The following is a 5,101-nucleotide window of genomic DNA, read 5'->3' on the forward strand; positions in this document are numbered from 1 at the left end:
GACCTGGGTTGTTACTAGAAAATTTCTGAAGAAAATTTCAATGTAAGTCTGTGGCTTTGCTGAATCAAGCCCCCCTGCCATTAATATTTAAAAAACACCCACTGTTTGGGCTAATAGCATTATTGGTGGTACCTGTTATATAGAGGGATAGCTGAACAAAGTCTGTGTCTTGAAACCAGTGTTGAATCACTCTTAGGGTTGAGAAGAAAAAAGGGAGTCTAAAATCACAAGAAGTAAAGACATATTTAGGACTCTTGTCCTTCTGGATCCATGCTTCCTTCAGGGTCTTCATCGTTGTAAATGTTCTCTGCCACTTGCCACACTTGCATGATATTGTCTTCTGGTACAGAACAAATCACCCAAGGTTCATTGGGATTCCAGGAGAAATCAGGTATCTTGGCAGTGTGACCACCATGAATAAACAACAACTCTGGTGGCCCGTCTTCTTTATCTTCTGGGGATTGTTTCTCTCCAATTTTACTTAAATCCCAGACATTCGGTCTGTGATTGGTACCACTGGAAGCCAAAATAGTCTCATTGTGAGGTGACCACTGAACCTGGAATATTTTATCCTTACGTAATTCAAAGGAATGCAACTTAAGTTTCAGATTTCTCAGATCCCACAAGGCAACAGTCTTGTCAGCAGATCCTGTGGCAAGAATGAACTCACTATAAGGATTGAAAGAGAGACAGCAGTGTGAGCGTCACTTCAGCAGTGTGAGCCAACTGAATGGCTTGGTTTGGAAGTACTGTTTGAACAAGTATCCCAAATCATAAGTTTCTGATCATCAGCAACTGACCCAAACAGAGACTCATGGAGCAGATGCCAGGAAACATCTTCTATTACTGCTGTATGCCCTGTAAAGATGGTCTTCACATCCACCACTTTTCCCTTCTTTGGAACAGCACTGATGTCCCACAGGCAGCTGGTGTGGTCATCTGAATCACTAAGTAAGTGCCCACTGAGATTTGGGTTCCAAGAAAGCCCATAGCCTTCCTTCTGATGTCCACGGAGACACAAGTCTGGATCGCACTCTCCAGAAGGATCTGGTTTAGAAGGGTGTTTTGTATAGTCAAAGACAAGAACATCACTGGAAGGAGTCTTCGTTGAGATGATACAAGGGTTCTGGGGCATATAACAGACCTTGTTTACTTCTCCTTCATGGTTGATCTTGATTTCCATTTCAATTTTTCCTCTAACTGAATAAAAACCTCCAAATTCTCCTTTCTCAGTGTTGTAGTGTGACGCATCAAACTGAGCATCATCATTAGGGAGTTGCACACTGGCTATAACGAGATGGTTTTGTTCATTCAATGTGTATGTCCCCAGGACAAGTTGATGAATGCTGAAATCTTTCCCTTCTGGTCTGGTTACATCTGGAAGCTACTGAGCAGTTAGGCTGGGCCACTCCAGAGCATGGGTCAACACCAAATCATAAAGAAAAGGGGTGTTCTTTTTCCATTTTTTGTACTCCTCATCGATGAGTCGTTCTTCCACTGCGTCGTCAAAGGCTGCTTCCTTGTCGGCCATGGCAGGCAGGCAAGCTGGGGGAATCCTGGGGTTGAGCATTGCGGGTGAGGGTGGGGGCACTATTATCTTTTAATTTAGTTATATAAAGGTTTTTTGTTTTGTTTTGGATGTTTTTGGTTTACCATTGGTTCCTTTCTTTTTCCTCTACTATCTTGAAGTGACTGTTCTGATGTGGGTATTGTTTACTTTTGTTTACTGATGTGGGTATTGTTTACCGTATTTCAAGTACGGTTAGTTGAAGTAACTGTTCTGTTGTGGGTATTGCAAGGTAACATTTACTAACTATTGAGGAGATTGTAAAATATTTTTTCTTCATTCTTAAAAATCAGCAATTTTACCATGATGTGCTTAAGTGTGTATCAAACATTCCTGGATTTAGTGAGCCCTTTTAATAAGAGAACTGAAGATTTTCTTTAGCTCAGGGAAACTTTATCTATTATCTGCAACATTATCACATTTTATTCTATCCCCCCACCCCTACCACCCCCAGCCACCTACCCTTTGTGATATGCCCTTGAAGCCCCTTATCTCTTCTCTTATTTGCCCTTTTGGGACCTGAGTTGGTGACCTAAGAGATTTAAAAAATCCTTGTGTTAAATTCATTTACTGAATTAATTTTTTTTTAGCAAATTCTTCCAATCCTGAGATTTACTGCATTTTTAATTTAAAAATCATGTCGATTTTTGGAAAATCTTTCATCATACTGAATCTTAATCCGCATTCAATTTTTGTTCAGTAGTCATTTTTTTTCCTGTGGTAGCTCTGTCTCACAAGGTGGTGTGTTTGTTCATTCTCTCTCTGACTGCTGGGATGTATTACGAGGAGAGTGTAGGTGGAGGAGAGGAAGGTAACAGCTGCTCCATTAGGGGGATGTTGTTAGTAGCTGGATTGGAGTCAAGAGGAGAGGGAAAAAGGGGTTCCCATCTTTCCAGAATTTCATATAATCTTAGCATAGGATATTTTTGTTTGTTACTAGAAATAGGAGTCTCATAGATTTTATGTTAGGAATCATGGACCCCTCAAATCAGGAAAATCATCTATTTTTTTTCTTAAAAATGGCAAAAAAAATTGATTTTACCCCTTTAAATCTTTCTTCTCATCATCACTAGGTTGTTTTGCAGGATTTTGTCAACTGAAATTTTATCTGTAATAATGTCAGAATCTAGTGACACTACAACCACAGATAGGTAGTATTTTTGGCAATGAAAGTTTACAGTATAATCCGATATAAACTGCTATTGTTCAAATATTAATAATATGTAAAAACTAATGAAATATGAAGAAAAATCAGGCATGCCTCATTTTATTGTGTTTCACAGATTTTTTTTTTTAATAAATTGAAGGTTTGTGGCAACCCTGCATTGTCTATCATTGCCGTTTTTCCAACAGTATGTGCTCACTTCGTTTCTCTGTGCCACATTTTGTTAATGCTGATACAATAATAATAATAAAGTTTGAAATAGTTCATAGTTCTTTTTTCCTCTCATTCTTATCAGATCATCACAACAGATACCTATCTGTTGTGATGATCAGTGATCTTTGATGTTACTATTATAATTGAAGTTGTGGTAGATATAGCAAGGCAAATAGAATTAGAGTGATATCTAAAGATGTGACTGAATTGCTGCAATCTCACGATAAAACTTGAATGAATGAGGAGCTGCTTCTCATTGATGAGCAAAGGAAAGTAGTTTCTTGAGATGAAATCTCACAGTGAAGATGCTGTGAGCTTTGTAGAAATGACAACAAACGATTTAGAATATCACATAACCTTAGTTGACAAAGCAGCGGCAGGGCTTGAGAGGACTGACTCCAATTTTGAAAGCAGTTCTACACAAGGTAAAATGCTATCAAACAGCATTGCATGCTACAGAGAAATCTTTTGTGAAAGGAAGAATCAATCAATGCAGCAAACTTCATTGTTGTTTTATCAGAAATGGCGACAGCTACCCCGACAGCCTTCAGCAACCCCACCCTGATCAGTCCGTAGCCATCAACAATGAAGCAAGAGCCTTCACCAGCAAAAAGATTATGACTTGCTGAAAGTTCAGATGATTGTTAGCATTTTTAAATTTTATTTTATTTTTGAGATGGAGTCTTGCTCTGTCGCCAGGCTGGAGTGCAGTGGCATAATCTTGGCTCACTGCAACCTCCAACTCCCAAGTTCGAGCGATTCCCCTGCGTCAGCCTCCCGAGTAGATGGGACTACAGGTGCGCCACCATGCCCAGCTAATTTTGTGTGTGTGTTTTAGGAGAGACGGGATTTCACCTTGTTGGCCAGGATGGTCTCGATCACCTGATGTTGTGATCCGCCCGTCTCGGCCTCCCAAAGTGCTGGGATTACAGGCATGAGCCACTGCACCCGGCCCAGTTGTTAGCATTTTTTTGTTGTTGTTGTTAGCAATAAAATATTTAAAAATTAAAGTATGTACATTGTTATTTTAGACATGATGCTATTGCACACTTAACAGACTACAGTATATTGTAAACATAACTTTTATATGCACTGGGAAACAAAAAATTCAAGTGACTCACTTCATTATGATTTTGCTTTATCGTGGTAGTCTGAAATTAAACCCATAATATGTAAGAGGTATGCCTGTATGTATTTTACTAAAAAAAGTGTTTATCATATTAATTTCTATATTTTATTTTTCTCTCTGTGTTCCCTGGCTGAGAGTCAGAGCAGTAACTAGTCCCTGAAAAAGGGAACAGGCTTCTTCCAAAGGCGTTTCTATGGCACCTCCATAAATCAGCAAGGAAAGGCACCTAAGAGAGCAGTAAATCAGCACCCTGGGCTCTGTCCTCTGATTATACTCCCTTCCTGAGCACGATGAGGCTATATATATTCCCTAAAGCAGTCCATCTACGTAAATATTTGAAAAAATGTATATATTTTTGGCTTTTGGCTTTATGAAAGCTTTAGGAACATGTTTTATTTCTTGTACATAGAAATATATTTCTGTCTGCATATTTTGACTGATGTATGAGTGCGTATGATCTGTGAGCATAGTTCTCTTTTATCCTCTCATTCTTATCCGTCTACTTCTTGATACATGTTTAATTTCAATTTGGTATACATACATCCACTGAGTAACTTGATACATCATAAATATTGTAGGTATTGGTGATATTAAAACAAATATAGCATGATTCCTGTGTGCATATATAATTTGTTTGTAAATACTGTAGGAGTGAAATGAATTTTTTCTTTTCCCCTCTGAAGGTTTCAACCTGCTGAAACAAACTGACAATGCATTAATAGGCAAAAAGGCATACAAATTTGTTAATGTGCAAGTGTGCATGGGAGCCATGTGAGATATGAGACTCAAAGAAGGAAGCAGAGATGGTAGAAGGTTAAAATAGCATGAAGGAATAAGGGCTTCAGACTTTTGGTGGACTTTACAGGTGGCTGTGTTATGGGAGGGAAAGGGGAGGAATCTCATGGTGACCAAAGTTTATCTTACTACACAGATAAAATTCTTTTAGATAATAAAAGTTCTTTAAGGATCAACCTTCAGGAGAAGATGCTGTCTGGATGTGGTGATTACTTCTTTTTTTTTTTTTTTT

The 5,101-nt window shown here is 38.6% G+C and overlaps 1 pseudogene; it reads right to left on the bottom strand.

Moving 5' to 3' along the window:
- Positions 1–245: 245 nt before the first annotated feature.
- On the bottom strand, positions 246–1,531 carry LOC129038783 (histone-binding protein RBBP4-like; annotated as a pseudogene).
- Positions 1,532–5,101: the final 3,570 nt, after the last annotated feature.

This window comes from Pongo pygmaeus, chromosome 5 (genome assembly GCF_028885625.2).
Source record: "Pongo pygmaeus isolate AG05252 chromosome 5, NHGRI_mPonPyg2-v2.0_pri, whole genome shotgun sequence".
NCBI lineage: Eukaryota > Metazoa > Chordata > Mammalia > Primates > Hominidae > Pongo > Pongo pygmaeus.